At 40.5% G+C, this 17,401-nt stretch overlaps 1 protein-coding gene across 6 annotated transcripts in view; it reads left to right on the plus strand.

Annotated features, from left to right (window-relative positions):
* Positions 1-17,401, plus strand: part of TEX2 (testis expressed 2) — a 118,906-nt gene that overhangs the window by 25,378 nt on the left and 76,127 nt on the right. The window contains exon 1 of one of the 6 annotated variants that reach the window (XM_019494211.2): positions 10,674-10,778. The exons of the other annotated variants lie outside the window; for them this stretch is intronic. The gene's annotated coding sequence lies outside the window, so the exon portion shown is untranslated. Of the gene's footprint in view, positions 1-10,673; positions 10,779-17,401 lie in introns of those variants that run through there. 6 annotated transcript variants of the gene reach the window in all.

Below are 17,401 nucleotides of genomic sequence, written 5' to 3' on the forward strand. Positions count from 1 at the left end.
CTTCCCTCATTCCATGAGTCTAAGGCAATTATATGCTATTGCCCTTTGGAATCATCCAGTGACTTCCTTCCCCCCCTACTGTTTTATCTTGTTTTCCATAAAGAATAGTAAAATCCTAAAGTGTACCATTAGCACTTTGGCAGTACTTCTGTAATTCTTGTGTGTGTGTTTGCAGGGAGGGAAATCAGTGGAGTACATTAGGATTTGATAGTTTCCATTTAATCTAGACTTGACCAATGTTTCTTGTGTTTCTAATTTTTGCACTAGACCCAAACTCCCTGCCAGTATTATTAATCGCAGGAGAAAGGACTTGGTGATGGAAAGGGCTTGCATGTTTGCCTTTAAATTAGACTGATTTGTGAAGGATTGGCTGTGCAAGGGAAGTAGTGGTGGGGTGGGGGGTGGGATGGTGTGCAGACACACTAGATGATATAAAATAGAGTTGCAATCTTAATAGATAAGATAACCAGTGCACTATGAGTTCAGCAGCTAAACAAGGAAGGAAGACACTCCAGAGATGCCCCTTTTCACTTCATTCTCTATAGTTTTTCAAAATGGGCTTATAGAGACTATTATGTTGATTAACATAAGCAAAGTGAAATCTGCCTTCACATTGAAGGTGGTCAGAAACCAGAGCATCTCTGTAACAGCACGTTGAGGATCTGTGTGATAGGAAGATAGGATTGTAGCTGTCTATTCTGCCTGGGGTAGATTTTCCCCGACCCCCAGCCACAATAAGTTATAGGGCACTAGATGTGTGCTTTGCTGTCTGTGGTGCGCAGGATGTCAGTTTTTTGACATGCAGTGGAAAAGTAAGTAACCTCTGAATACATGGACGGTTCTCAGTGTTGTTGCCTGCTGGAAGCCATTTTGTCACATGAAGTGTCACACTTTCAGCGAGTGCCGTAAACTTCAGTAAGTATTTAACTCTGGTAAACCCTTCACAGAATGTTTTGGTTTTAATGTTCACTGTAACCCCTTGACACTGCCTATACCAGAGAATACCTGTGTTGAGATGGATTGCTTTTGCTGGGTGCAAAGGCATGATGCTATAAGAAACTGGAGAACATCATGGCCTTCCTTCTCATTCTGTTGCTTTCGCTTCCTTTTCAATAACTATACATTTCAGATGGTGTCAGACTCTAAGGCTGTCCCCTGTAGTCTAGATCCTGAGAAAAGAGAATTTGTGTGGGGAAGGGTGGGGTTGGGGAATGACTTTTTTTCATCTGAGCATTTCTGCTAGCTGGATCACTTACTGTGGTCCTCATATGCATAGGTGGAGGGATGGGAGGTCCAGTCAGTATCTGTGGGTTTATCCTAGTTGCAAGGCCTGCAGAGATGGATATAATGGTAGAGTAAATTGATGTATTTGCATATAAGTGAGATAATAGGCTTTTCCTTGCTGCTTTTTCAGAAGCATTGCAGGAGACTTGCCTAGCCTTCCTTTAGAGTGGTCAGACTGGTAATTTTGTGTGTTGCTTTGGGAGGATGGGTGAGCCAAGGTATGGGCGCACCTTTGACTTTGGGACCAGGTCTCTGAGCCTGTTCATTTTGTGGGAGATGATGGGAAGGGAAGGTATGTCCATAGTTCCAGCAAAAAGAAATTGCATGAGCAGAAAGCCTGTGATCCCCAACATAGGAGAAATTAAAGAAATAGAGAGCAATGCAGATGCTCAGCCCATGTTCATACCAATCTTGGAAACTGTCAGTTCTAAATCATTATTTCTAGTGGGAAAGTTACAATACTGAGCTCTTGCATTTTCTAGGTCTTTGGGTTGAACATAAATCTGACTGAAATGAGGAAGGTTGCCTTTAAGCAAAAAAGGACTGTTTGGTACTTGTGTGTTATATGTATGGTTTGACGTTTTATTTTTCTGCTATTCTTAGAACAAGCTGCCTGGAGAGTTGTCTGTGTTCATGTTTTCTTAAAATCAGAGTTCACTGAGAGATTAAAGGAGTTTGAAGCATGCTGCTTTTCATTAACCAATTGTATAATTTGTGCCTACCTGTTACTAGAAAGAGTCGGGTCCACATGATTCTGCAGCATAGTTCTGCATAGAAATTCAGCAGCTACCATTTTACTAACACGTGGCGATTCTTCAGCTTCTTGATCGTTCAAACAGCTATGTAAATGCTAAATCTTTCTTAACCCTGGTGACATAGACAAATATCCTTCTGTCCTTCTGGATGTAGAACCTGAGAAACGGGTCGAGTCACGTGCACATGGAATTACAGTGAGTTTGGCAAGACCTAGGATTGGAAGTCAGGGGGTCCTAGTCCACGTGGGAGAGAAGGGGTTTCCAAAACTGTTTCTTATTTTAAATAAGACCAGCCTTAGAACTGTTGCTTAGGAACTTGACTTGTGCTTTGACTTGGAACAGTATAGAAAAGAGACAAGATGTGTAGCTTCCCTTTCCTCCAGGGGCAATAGGTGCCTGAGGTAAAAACACCTGTTTAACTAAACTTCTTCGGCAGCAGTGGACCCTTTTAACTGCTGCCATAGGAACTGCTAATCTGTTTCTAGGAGCTCTGCGTTTAGAATGGGATTGTTTAACCCATATCATTGTTGTATAGCTAAAAGCACTAAATCTACAGAAACAAGGAAGATGATAGTCTAATGACAGACCATTTAATACACCCTTTCCTTCAGTTTTTGGTTTGAACTAAACTACTGCCTTACAAACACAGGGGCATACATGTACACATGTAAAAGAATGGGAGAAACTGGGGAGAGACTCCCACTGGCTAGAGCAGAGTCATGCAAGGCAAGCAGGATTTCTTGTACTGTGTCTTGAGAGGGTCAGGAAAACCCTGACTCACGGGAAGTATGTGCCCACTTTTAGTCTAGCAGAGTTTGAGAGCAGGAGGAAGGGAGAGCGTTCTCTTCCCCTCCCCCCACCCCCTTCCCTCTTTTTTGCAGATCTTCCATTGTAATGTCCTGTGATGCACTTAAAGTGTGAAATGTATGTGAATCCCAAATTGCATTAACAAACACTACTGATATGGTCTATGTGTAATGATCTTACAACTTCCCTTTTCTAAAAAGTGACTGCCCTGCTGTCTGGAAGTGTTCATTCTGTCCTATGTACTTGGTAAATGACACACATTCAAGCAGTTCAGTACACAGTGGGGCTTAGTTTTTTGGTACATGGCGGGGGGAGGGAAGCGCGTTAATTTAGAAATAATAAAAATGCTTAAGTTGGGGGGGGAAAGCTTTGGAAATGCCTCTGAGAAATGAAGAATATAAATGTAATGCATCTTGTTATCAGATATAAAAGAGCCTTAAAGCTTTAATCCTTCAGTTTACTAATCCTTTCAATAGCATTAAATCAGAATTATGATTACATGTCAAATATGAAAAATGTAAGTTTGCTTTGGTTTTGATGAAGCATAACATGAAGGGGAAAATAATTTCTTCAGGCAGTTCTTTGTATGTTTAAGAGCACCTGTTCAGCAAAGACCCATGTTCTCTGGAACTTGAGTTATTGCTTGCAAATTTATACTTCCCATTGCTTCCTTAAATGCCCTTTCATATTTGAACTTGCTGTCCCCTGTCTCATGCCAGTAGTGCATCTGCTGTATTTAAGCATGAAAAGTATTCTCTTGGCTTTTGGAAGGAATAGAGAATTGGAGGATAGTAGCGTACATTTTGGGTGACTGATAACTGTTATACAAAACCAGATTTATGGGAAAGTGCTGTAATAGCTAGGTGCTTATTTGCCTGTCTTGACTTATGAGTTAGGCTAGTCAACCAAGGTGCCATGGCACCTTGGGATGCCTTGAGATTCTTTGTAGGGTGGCACACAATGTTCACTGCTAGGTGCACAAGATAACCCTAGAGATTTCACATAGGAATCCGTGGTGTCAAAAACATTCTGACCTGTTATGATCTTTGAGTTCTTTGCAGCAGAAGAATTGCTTTCTTATTTTCTGTAGTCAAAAAAGAGTGAAAACCAAGAGCTGGCATTTTGAGGGGTGCCTCAAGTCTATTGAGGGGCGTCTTGAGTCTAAAATGGTTGAGAACCTCTGCATAAGTGTTGGGCCTCTGTTAAAGTGAAACTGATAAACATTAAGAACTCTGCTGTACTCGAATTGAAGAAAACTCTTGTGTATTACTCGTAGGCAGCTTTTACCTTAGCAGCAGTGCATCAGAATTAGATTAAATTAAGATGGATGTAGTATAGTTTTTTGGTACTGTAGGGATTCACTTTTTACCATTTTAAATACAAAATGGACAACAGGCTCATTGAAAGCACTTTTTTCTACCTAGTCATTTAACCAAAATGTTGCAAAAAGCCTTTTTTTTTTTTTTAAATGACCTTTAATTTAATGGGTGATTCAGGCATTCCTGTTGGCCATAGACAAATCCATAGAGGTTTGCAATAATCTTTCATCAGATTAAAGAGGAATTGGTTCTTTGTGAAGGAGGATGAGATAAAATACAGTAACTCTGCTACTCCTCCTTCTCTATAGTAAAACCATTTAACTTTTAGCTTGTACCTATGTTATATTTAATCTCTTCATATTTGTTCTTGTACTAAAGTAAATATCAAAAACTGGTAGCTCTCCTTATCTGCAGAACTCTTCTTCCCCAGAGCAGACTAATCCTACAGTTTAGTCTGACTTCTGAGCAGCCAAGGGTCATTGGGTCTTGTGGACTCCCTGGTCTTCTCTCCCATCATGTCCTCGGGATGAGGGGCAGGTAGCTGAAGCTGGAGGAGGGAGAGGTGAGCTAGGAGACCCCAGCAGCAGCAGGAGAGGGTTGGGAGGGAACAATGGTTGGGAAGGAACCAGTGGACTGCAAGTTGATAACTGCTTGTGGGCCACATGTGGCCTGCGATGAGCTGGACAGCCCTGCCATCATTAGTAGGGTTACCAGATTTCCAGTTCCAAAAAAGAGGACACCTTGCTTCCAACCCACAGTCCCCGACAGCTGCGGAGGCTCTGGCTCTGGAGGGCAGCAGCTTAGCAAATCTGGCCCTGGTGCACACTGGAGGGAGGAGGAGGGGGATGTCTGTAGCACCCTGTCCCCTTGAAAGTGCTTTACTGACACAATTAATACTCTACAATGTATAAGGAGCATCATCAATAGTATTATAATTAAATGGTAGTGAAGCTATAGTTAATATATTATGAAAAAATTGTGTTTAGTGGAAAAGGAACTGGGAATGCTTGCTAATAGTTTTGGAGTTTGGGAGATGGACCTAAAGCATAAAAAAAGAAAAACCAGAAGTCATCCAGCAGTCTTTGTTTGTTTTTGTGCCTTTTGGAATTTGTAGGGGAGTAATGTTTGATGTTTGAAAACAAGCAGATTACTACTGAACTTGGTTCCTAGTGGGTGCATCTACATGTGTGCTTTACTGTGGAGTTGACTAATTGGCTCTGCAGTAAAGTGTCACAGTCTACCCGTGTGCCGGTATTAGGGTGCTGTAGATTAATTAACTCCACTGTAAGATAGTACAGTCGGGGACAGTACTGTTCTACAGTGGAGTAATATATGCACTGAAACTTGTGTATAGACAGTGACAGGGGCTTGCTGGGGTACAAGGGTGCTAAAATACAGGGACTGCCTGCTGGCTAGCCCTGCACTGCACCACCCTCATGCCCCAGCCAGCCCCACTGCCACCTGGAGCCCAGGGCTGCTCCCTGGGCCCCCCTGTCATCCTGGAGTTGCTTTGCCCCAGCTCAGACTGCTGCTGTCCCAGATGTGTGTGCAGACTCTGTACGTGAAAGCAGCTGACTCCAGCGTAAACTGCACCAGTTTGACTTGACACCGGACTTGTGAAGTATTTTTGCACACTTGTCTTAGTTTATACAAGTGCCCCTTTGGTATTTTTCCATTTTGGAATTTTAGTGAGTGATAGCTTTGTCTGTAACCGAGTTGAACCACAGCAAGTTTGAAAATGTTACTTGGATATGATTGTTGGGTAGCAGCTTGTGTCTGTACATGGCAAGAGAATTGCCAGATCCTCAAAATCCTGGTTTCTTTAGTATCAAACCACAAGAGCCTCACTGCTTTGGAAAGTGCTACATTAGCTAATGGTGATGCTGTTTGATAAGTCATGGGGTTGGAAGGGACCATGAGGGTCATCTACTGCAGTCCCTTGCACCATGGTGTTCCTAAATCATTTGAGCCTGATGCTTATTCCACCTACCCTTAGTGACCCCCCCCCCAACTTCCCTTAGCAGCTGCTTTGTTCTTAAGGTTAAGAATTTTTTCCTGAGATTAGCTTTGCTGTCCTTTTAAACTTGTTACCCTCTATGGCAAGTAAGAAAAATACATCTCCATCAGGCAAACCTTTCAGATATTTAACAACTGCTATCGTGTTTCTTCCCACGTCCCCTCTTTTCAGAATTTAACATCCAACCCTTGTTCTTTCAGCCTTTCTCATGTGGCTTGCATTCCAGCCCCAATATTGGCTTGTCTCTCCAGTTTGACAGCAGATTCTCTGTGCTGCAACAGGATGGATCATCTAATGGAGGGTCCATGTTTCTCTGAAGTAGGTGGTTTGATGAAGCTGCACAGGTTACAGGAGAGCTTGTTGAAATTTTAAATATTTATGGAGACAACTCAATTCTGCTGAAAGACTGGCGGCTTGTCTACCTGGTTGACAGAAAGGAGCCTTGGCTCCCAGCCTTGTCCCCTTAGCTCCAAACTTGGGGCACCATTCCTTTTAGTGGAGAGCTCTACAGTTTTGTTTTCTTTTCCTATTTTAAACCCTCTGCTAAGTGGTATTGCTTCTCTTTTTCCACCCCTCTTCCCCAAGCTTGAATCGCTATGCTGCCCTTCCATGTAAGGCGCCACGTGTGCATTTTGTCTCATCTTACCTCGAGTTAAATTTTCCTGAAATGTAAATAATTTCATTTTACATTGATTGTTCCATGTTGTTCTTGTTTCCCTGAATAATGAACAGCTAGGAAATACAAAAATATAGTTTAAAAAAAAAATATTGGGGACCCTTTTAAAGAAAAGAACTTAATATTTCTCTCTCTTCCTCCCCCTCGCCCCCCTTTAAGGTATTTCTGACATAGTGTTAATAAGCATGCAACATTAAAGCTTCATAAACTTTGGTGAGGAAGGAGAATGGTAAAGAGTGAGAATTTAAGTTAACATAAACAGAGAAACAAACAGTTGAGACTGACCACTACTCTTCTTTTTCTAGTCCTTCATCTTTTTGTGAAGAAGCAGTAATATTACTAAAGTTTGCTCTGCTTTACATTCTACACAGTTTTTCCTGTGTGATTTCTAGAAGAACTTAAGAGCCTTTTTAATGTACTGGTGACTGCCAATACAAAGAACATGAAGTGAGTCTCCCCGCCCCGCTCCCCCCATTTTCATTAGAATTGTTCTTGACCTCTTGGCTTAGTAAAGTTTAAGCAAGCCATCTTGCTGGTCTCTAGGGTGGTAGCTTGAGACAGCTTTCATTAAAAGAGAATGATGGTGATGGGGCTCTTCACTTTCTTTTGAACATTTCTTTAATGTAAGACTCTCTGAACACTTTCTAAACATTTGCTACCTAATATATTTCTCAGAAGCCCTTACACAAAACATAACCTTGCTTTACTGAAGCTAAGTAGTTGCCTTTTCAAAGGCGGTAAACCTTTTTGTAGCCATTTTACAGGAGGTACTAGATAAAGCGATAGTTGGTGCTTCTCCTCTTGGCATAAATGACGTGCAGTTTCCAAGTCAAAATGAGACATAAGCTGCTGGAATCAGTGTTTCGGCCTTTGTAGTTCAGCTGCGGTAATTGAAGATGACACTAAAACTTTCTGTAAAAGATGGAGCTTAAGTAGTGTTTTAGATGGATGTGAGATGGGTTTTTTCCAGGAGTAAAATATTACCATGAGCTTAAGTTTTCCCTTCTGAGTAAAGGAGGAATTGTGTGTAGTGGTTTTCAAGGGCTGGGGTTGAGGGGGTATCTTAAAATTGACCATTTTCTTATTGAATTACTTTATACTGGAAGTTTTCAAACACATACTCTTCTGCTATGTTAGTTTTCCCTCTTCCTGGAATGTGGGGTTCCTAAATGGACAGACTTTGGGGCAGCTCCTCACCCATACATATTGTTCATAGCTTGACTGATTGTATTGGACTTTTGACTGTGTTTATACTAGCTGAGAATCTGCCGCCTTGTATCGTGGTCAGAAACAGGGCTGGAATGTGTGTATGTACTGTGATCTCTTCCCAATACTTGCTTTAGAGGAATAAGGTCTAGCTGTTCAACAAATGCCAGCTAATTAATATTTAATTTCCTCATTTGTATGCTACTGCAAGTAGCTTTCTCAGCCCTCTGCAGCAAATCTTCTATGTGTTCCTATTGTGGCTTTATTGGCTCCCTTATAAAATACCTAAATGTCTCGAATTCCCTTTTTGGACCCCTTTACCCCTGCAGCTGGTAGCATAAACAGCACAGCCTAATTTTATTAGATGTTGTAGGTAAAAGATTCGTTAGGGTATTGCATTCATGCTGGTAACTGGATCCCTTACCTGAGACTAAGATTTCATGAGCCTGTCCATGGTAATTACAGATACTTGCTATGTAGTTCATTTAAAAGTAATGACTGGTAGGTGTAAAAGAGCAGTAGTAGATGTTAATTGAGGAATACATTAGCGGAGAGTGACTTCAGTGAGGTAAACTCAACTTCCTAACATCATATGAGAATTTGAATAACTCTGGGAATCTGATATTTGGTTTACTTTTTTAAATCCTGTTTTTTGCCCTTTTAAAGTTGATGGAACTAAACTCATTGGGGCAGTGGAGATAGTTGGGTTTTTTGTTTGTTTGTTTGTTTGTTTGTTTGTTTGAAGATGATACATCTGTTGTTCCAATTCTTGCCAAAACGGAAGTGTTCCCATATAAATGGACTGGAAATAGAATTCTGAACCAGCCCTATGACAAAGCAATGCTTCAAGTTTATTAATGATTAATTGTACTTCTGGCTTAATAACTTGGTTCACTGTTTTAGATTGAATTCGTAACCAGTGTGACCACAAGTAATTTGGAGATGATGTCATGTACAAATGAAAGGACTAAGTCAAGTGTATTATACAGGGCTGTTGATGGAGACCTGACTGAATGATAAAGCCCTTGATGAGTTTGTAGGTATTCTGTAATCACTTAAACACCAATCATCCTGTATCTTTCAAAGCTGAAATGAGGATGCTGACTGGAGGTCTAGCAAACGGATGGGAGACTAATTATTGAAGGAGAAGATGACTCCCAGATCAAGTGGGCTTAGTTGAAGACATAAATGGGTTCTAAAAATACTTGAAGACTTTGTTCTAAAACTAATGCAGGAAAATGTAGACATTTGTTCTGAATGCTCTCAAACCTTTCAGGAAGGTGGAGGGGGGTTGAAATAATCCATATACTGTAGAGACTTGTACTGGACTTGTCCACTTGTCCATTTGTCTGCTTAGTAGGTAGGTGCAGTGGTAATTAAATACTGGCTTCACTGCCCTACCTTAGTAGGTAGGTGCAGTGGTAATTTAAATACTGGCTTCACTGCCCTACCTTTTATTTAAAGTTCTGTCAGACCTCTGGAATCATTTGTGCATGTGTACATAAACATTAAGAAAATTACTTTTATAAATTTGTCAGTCATTGAGCCTACCTCCTTAAAGCCATTTGGGAGCTGTCAACCCAGAAACATTTATTTTGTTCTAAATGCATGTAACCAATTTTATATTTAGGTGATCTGCATGTTATTCCATACAGGTTTTACTCCTTGAAGTAGGATCCTGGATTGCTTCCGTAGATGTGTGTTGTCCTCCTCGGGTGGCAATGCTAAAAAATAGTTTTGTAATGCTGAACAGGGATCTCTAGTGAAATAAAGAAAACAGTATTTCCCTTCAGTTGATTCTAGCGCTCTCTTCTGTTTTTGCCATTGCAGAACTCCTAGTTGGAACTTCCCTCTAGCCTTTTGTCTTGCCCAACTTCCTGTTCAGAGTTAGCTTGCCTGTATTGAATACGTCTAATATGGAGCTAGGAACAGTGTTTTAATGAAAGCTGTAGTACACCAAAAAGGTCCACCTAGGAAATGCCCTGCTGAACTGGCATTGTTTGCACCGCAGTAGTGTGAGACTAGTATAACTTTAACTGGCTAAATAAATGGTATAGCCAGTGAAGAAAAATGGCATGCTTCTCTGAGGTTGTTCCCGGTTCAAGTCACTGAAAAGGAATTGTGGAAAAAGTTGGTAAATCTTGATCTCCACTGCACTTTGGACATCTCAGAAAGGATTTAAAAATGCACAGTAAAATATAGGGGGCTAGGACTTTTTTCCATTATCTAGCAAATAACTTCAAAATAGTAGGGGTAGGTAATCTTGGTGCTGAGAACCAAATGGACCACTTGGATTCAGCATAGGAATGTGTATGACCACGCTTCGCTTCAGTGGTTGGCCCCCATGGCTTGCAGCAGCTGCGGTAGGAGGGACTTTATGCTTTCAGTTCTTGCTGCTGATGGGCATGTAGCCATGGTTTTACTGAATGAGTTTAAAGGATGAAACTGGCTACTTTCTCTTAAGATACTTAATTCATATTTTAAGTACATGCTACAGCTCAGTCTACTTTGGCTTGACCCATTCCAAAAACTGTTAAAATAGCTTCTCCACACTGGGGAGGTTGTCTTGAATGCTGTGACTTAGACCACCTCTCTCTGACCATCTTACAGAGGAAGCATGCAACAAAACTTGCTAAGATCTTACCGTGATTGGGTGCAGTCTGAAAAGTGTGGATTCTTGTGAAGTCTTTCCAAACTTAACTTCAACTGCCCGGGTAAGAAAGGGGCCTTTTACCCATTGGGTAGCTGCATGCGCAGAGAGGGGATGCATGTTTAATGAAAGATGGCACACCAGGGGCCAAGAGGACAATGATGAAAACTGATTTAACAAATTAAAAACGTCTTCCTCTACAGAGGGCTGAGGGAGCATCTGCCTGAAATCCAGTCAGGGTGTTTTGAGTAATCACAACCGCATCTTCATCTTCTGTGGCCTCTTGGAGCTGCTCTTAAAGTGCCACTGATGGCTCAGAGGGGAAAAATGTTGAAAAGGCCTTTTAGTTATAGTGCTTTTCCTTTCACTTGAAAGTAATGGCACCGGTAAACAGAGTTTAACTTAAAAGCACGTCTGCCCCTGTTTGCCATTCAGCAATGCCAAATATTTTCTTACAAGGTTTCTGAAGAGCCTTTGAATCTTTGTACAGGCTTGTTTGTATGTAGCTTGCTGCTGCTAATGAGCATGTCTCCCCTCAAATAGGATGTTGCATCAAGCAATGCTAGACCAGACGGGAATGGATATTGTGTTGCAATATGTCTCAGTTCAGTTCCATGTTTCCCCCTCCTGCTAAGATGAAATGATTATGGAAAAAACTGAATTGTGCTACTAAATACCCTCCTAGAGGTTACAGTAATCTTGGCTTATGCTGAAATGTCTCTGGGAAGACACAGTGGGCACAGTCTTAACACTGTTCTTGATCCGCTCTTTCACTTTTAAATCTGTGTTCACTGCCTTACAGGTAAGTCTCATCAGCTTGCTTTCATAAGTTGTTAGTCTGTGCAGATATTGCTTTGTTTCATGCATAGAGTTAATAATGCAATACTTTTATACAGGAAAACTTGATATGTATGACTATTTAGGAGATGAAGAAAAGATGTTCTTGTGGCTGGTGTTTTAAAAACAAGTGTCATAATAAGTATGTAAATTCTGAACATGTGAGCAAGTTTAAAGTAAATCTTGTTACTTTATCAAGAGCTAATGGGGATTGACTAATTGGAGCATGTGTTGGGATCTTGCTGATATTTACAATATAATAAAATATCGCCAAAACTGTTTTGCCAACGGGGAACTGTTAAAAAGCTGTGGCGTGTGTGCCCATACTGTAACAAAAACATGGCAGTCTCCATTACAGTCTCAAAAGCCTGTGTGTTAAATAGGTTTACAATTATTTTCTGATGTGTTTATCATGAAAGTCTCTGAGGCTATATGAATTTTTAAAGTAATACTTTAGCCCAAAGATCAAGAAATGGAGCTTGTAAATTAAAGAAAAATATATAATGAGGGAAAGGAAAGCAGTGCATAAAACCAAACACAGTTTTGGGGTTATGCCCTTATTTGATTCTGTAAGCACCTTTTTCAACAGTAGAGGAGGTGCTTTCAGAACATGAGAAGCTGTAATCTCTTTTGCTTATAGGTGGGGGTTTTTTCTTGACTGGGAAAAAGGGAGCCATGCTGCAATTTTTGGCTTTTAAAGTTTACAAACAGTCTCCAGCAAAGAGATTTTTACTTGCTCCTCAGGTGAATTGCATGATACGGCATTTATTTAGTACGAATGAGACACTAGCTGAGAGCTGGCTCATCTCACATCAGTGCTGTCCTCGAGGCCTGACCCTTTCCTTAACCTTGCACCTTCCCAGCTTTTGGTTCCTTGTGTCATATTCTGTCTCTAAATTAGTGCTCCAGTCTTTATTTCCTATCTATCAAAGCTTTCTCAGCCTCAATAATCTTTTCATTCACAGCTTTTGTCACTGCTTCTTGTCCTGTGGTATAGTACATATGATAACTGCCCTGCTAGACTGATCCATGAATAAGGTAACTTTGCCCCAGTTCATGACCTTAATTTTTTGTATCTAATAAATGAAGGAGGTTTACTAAAGTGAGTGAAGGATTGAATGACTGGATTGGACATGCAATTAGGTTTGCATATTAAGGTAGGAACTATGCTTGGCCTGAAGCATCTCTGCTTTGTCTGGGCAGATCCAAGTAAATGATAAACCATAGCCATGTGTAACCAGATGGCACTAGATCCACTCTGGTCAATGGTGTTTGTTAAAAATACTCCTATTACTCAGCTGGAAGTGTAGTCAACTTCTTCCCTTATAAGGTTGGAAAATAAGCCCAGGTGTGCATTGCGAATGTTCTGTTCCTACCATTTTTTCTGAGGTAGGCTTGACAGTTCATTAATGCTCTAGTTGCTAGGAAGAAGTGTCCTTTTTCTTTTGCACATGAAAGGAATATAAATTTAATTATTTTAAGTTACATTATTTGGGTTTTTTTTGTGATTGATCTCTATCCCACCCTTCTACTTCCTTGACAGAGATACTATTTTATGACACTTACATTACTTCTAGATAAATGTGGCCGATCATTTATTTCACACTAGAGCAAAACTAATAAAAATTAATTGCTATGAAACAACAGAAAAATAATGGCCACTGAAAGGACTTTTGAACTACTACTAGCATGAGGCCAGATTACATTTATTTTTTTTTTGTTAAAAGTAAGTAGTCTAAAAACTAATGTATCTTAGTGTTCTGTCCATTACAAGTGAGCAAGGATTGTTTGATTTATTTAATTATTTTTTGGGGGTGCAATGTAAAAGGTCTCTTGCCTTTTCTGAAAAGAAACAGGAATCTTTTATGAAGAAAGACCTGAAAATTGAGCGTAGATTCTTGGATTTAATTTTTAGTTTAGTTTCTAACTGCTAGTATTTGCATATCTATATATTTGTCAGTGAAAGGCCAGCAATGAAGCTGTTAATAATTGCATCCTGTTTAGGGGTGAAACCCTGCTTTAGTTATGTGTGGGTCTCCCAGCAGCCAGTAGCAGCCACAAGTTTTGAGGTCAGAATTTGGTGCTGTTGATTTTAGTAGCATGAAACTGGTACCACTCAAATCATGCAGAATTTAATAGTAAAAGAAATGCCTTTAATCCATTTGTTATTTCATACCGTAGTCAGATTGCCAGCAGTTCAGAATTTTGTTTTTCATAATTACAGCTGAGGAACAGGATGGTGAGCACCAATCGGACACATTCTTGTCTTGGAAAATGAGAATTAAAAAGCTGCTTTTTGTAAGCTATGCTTTCAGAGCAGAATTTTATATTATATACTTCCTGAAAAGAATACAACATTGCATGGTGTCTCTTCATTCTGTGGGGCTCTAGCCTTTTTAATCATTGATGCTTTTATTAGGGAACAAAATAGACACATGCAGGCAATCCATTCTGTGTGCATCATGCACAACGATCAATTTACAAGATTAGAATAAGTAAACAACCCATTTAGGAATCCAATAGCATCATCTATGCATGCTACATCTCTTCTTCTCTTCCTCCCCCCCCCCCCCCCCCCCCCCCCCCCTAAGCCAGTCTGTGTGTTCTTAAAGCATAAGCTTTCATTCTCCCAGACTTCAATCCTGAAGCATGTTCCATCTGGCAAGTGAGGTGAAGTGTTTTAGCTGTTGTCTGTAAGGGACAGAACAGACAGGCATACAGAACTCACTAACAGATGATCGGCTCTGTGAAATAGAGGCACCGCTGCAGTTCAGAATGCTGTGCTTCTAGGGATCAATTTAGGAGGTTAGTGGGGTTTTGGGAGGGGCGGGGGTTGGTTTTTGGAGGTACTGACTTTGGAGAGAGGGGCATTGGAATGTAATGTATTTAATGTTGATATTCTTAACTTGAAGGTAAGTTTTCCTTGCACAGACTGCCCCAACCCCCTTCTCCCTTCTGTCGGATCATTCTGTTTTATTCTTATGGAGCTAGTTGCCTCTGACTGGCTGCTCCTGTAAGTCTCCATAAATAAACCTCTCCCTGGAGCTATAGAATGCTTGTTAAAGGTGCCAGGCATCAGCAGATGATCCCTACTGGTTCATGCCAAGACTGAAGCAAGGAATTCAGTCTCTGTTTTAAAGAGAGGAAAGAAAATGAAGTAAAATTATCTTCCAGCCCTTTCATCATGAAAGAAACTTGCCTAGTCCCCTCACTGGCTGGGGATTCTTCCCTCTTATTCAGTGATTCCCCTTTGTTCTCTTTCTCTGGTTGTTTTTGGGAGCTTCACCCATAGATTTTACAACAGGCAGAAAGATATTCCTTTACAAAAGCTAAGACTGCTTTATCTCAACTTCCTCCTTAATGTTTTAAAACTGTTCTCCTAACATAGATGGCCAGCTGTCCCAAGTAGCAATCAAGTGTAAGTTTAATGTAAATTAATTTTTACACTAAAAATTACAGAAAGATATAGGTGTACTTGGGGATAAGAGAAATATCAGTTGCAAGTAGCCCACAATGAGCTGATCATTGCACACAACAGATGCATGCATTAAGAGATGGCATGAGCCACCCTGGTGAAAGGAAATGATGTGCACAGGTGATATACTTGCCTGCATGTTATAACCAGCATGTATTATATGCTGTAGAGTGGTCCTTGAATAACAGTGAAGCATGTTTGTGTTATGGCAGATTGCAAGTCTAACCTCACATTTCGTTCAACCAGCTGTCCAGTGGCAATAAAGTTAAGCCTCTGAACTGAAATTATGAGCCTAGCAACTGTGTGCATGTGTGTGCATGCAGGTGTGTGTAAAAGCTGATCGGTATTTTGTGCTCGGGGTATGCATCTGATGCTTGAAAAGTAAAGGAATAGGTTGACTAATTCTATGAAAAAGCCCCAAATGTTTTGGCAGTAGTTCTCAGGAAATCTGGACTCTGAGGCTTCCACAAGGTGGAATTGTAACTTGACAGATAAGCATATCCCAACCTGTATTACTTCTATTGTTTCCCAATTTAAACTGCTTCTGAGACAGTAAAATCCTATGCTGCATTGTGATGAACAGATTAGCACAAAAAGACTTTAGGCCTTTAAAAAGCAATTATACTCTTCAAGACAACTTTGTAGACCTCAAGGCCTGAGAAGTATTGGCCAGAATGCCATTGTACTATCACTCATTAATGTTGCCACAAATATCTTTTTCCCAACCTGGGGTCTTGAACAAAATAATACTGTTATTTCAGCACCAACTTTAGTAGAATAAACTGTATTAAACATTCTGAACACATGCTAGTCTTTCATGTGTGGACAGAACCTTGGTAACCTGAGTCAGCTACGGGGCTAATTTAAGATTATTTTCTATTGAAGCTAAAATATCTTTCATGGTATGCTGCTTCATTTTGGTATAGACTGTATGCATGGTGTACCTTGAGGCCTCTGTTCCTGACAGGTACTCCTGGGAGTACTTGCTTACTGTGAAGAACTGTGGCTCAAGTGGATATCTCACAGTTGCTTCTGTGTCATCTTAACCTGTCTCTGTCTGTGACAGTTTGTAATTAGGTTTTCTCTCTTTCTCTTTTTTTTTTTTAAATTTTTCATTCAATAGTTTGCAGTTAATGGCTGTGCATAAGTGAAGTTGAAAATTGCTCCATCTTCAATTATAAATGGAGAATTCAGCAGTGTCACTTAGCATGCTGTAACTTAATTACTCCTTGTTTCCTTTGATCTAATGCTTGGCTACAATGACTGGGAAAGAATTTTGAAATGGTGTCTGCGTGAAAGGGAAGTTGTTGAGCTACTTGAGGTGCATTAATGCCAATTCAGCATTGTAGGGTGGCAGTACAGCTTTCAAATATGGTCTCTTAAGGTGTCTAGAACCCTGCATTTGAAAATACATGCTCATGTTCAAAAGTGTCTAGTAAATGAACACCTGATGTATGTAAGGATATTGGGAGGGAAAATGAGACTGTTTCTTAACTCCACTGAAGTGGGAGAGTTTTTTGGAAGGGGTGCGCTGGCAGAAAAATACTGACCTGTAGGAAATGATTGCTATGTATTGTATGCTCACTGTTTAGGAGGCTATATCCTCCATAAACAACATTTTCAGAAGTATCCAGTGACTTTTGAGTACTGAACTGAGAAGTCGGTGCTCCTTAAATCACCCGATTTTTCATAAAGGCAACTCAGTTGGATATGCAAAATGATTAGCTTCTTTAAAAAAAAATAAAAATCACTGTACATCTAGATATTCCAGGGGTTTATGTGCTATGGTGACTTGTGTAGAAGGGCACACTAGGTCAGCCACTCCATCTTCTGGTGTCTTCAGGATGGTACTGTTTTGTGTGTGGTAACATGCTTTTAGATTTTAAATTTAATACCAGTGCAAAGCATGGGAGGAGAAAATGTCTTTTGGCCCTTGCATTCCTCCTTTCACCAGCCTGATACAAAAGTCCTACTTCCCATGTTCCAGTATTTCACACATTTTAAAAGGAAAAAAAAAATCTTCCCTATCCTGCAAAGACCATCTCTCCATAGCTGATATTTTCCTTGACGTGCTTCACTGCACCGTCTTAGAGTGCGCTACCACTAGCGCTGGTTCAGCAGGACTTACTAACATGGCACCCTGGGGCGCCTTGAGATCCTTTCAGTCTTGGCACTAGTGTGCAAAAATTACATGCATTTTTGTTTGCGGTAGTCCTTTGGCCTTCAGTTGAATTGTGTCCAGATATCCTGCTATCTGGCTTTGTAACCTTTCCAGGAAACCATGTGCATGTCTAATGCAGTGTCTCATCATTCTAATATCCTCCCTCCACCTTTCCTGTGTGCAGGAATGGATTCCTCATTTCCTCCTTTGGCAT

Source organism: Alligator mississippiensis, chromosome 8 (genome assembly GCF_030867095.1).
Source record: "Alligator mississippiensis isolate rAllMis1 chromosome 8, rAllMis1, whole genome shotgun sequence".
Lineage (NCBI taxonomy): Eukaryota > Metazoa > Chordata > Crocodylia > Alligatoridae > Alligator > Alligator mississippiensis.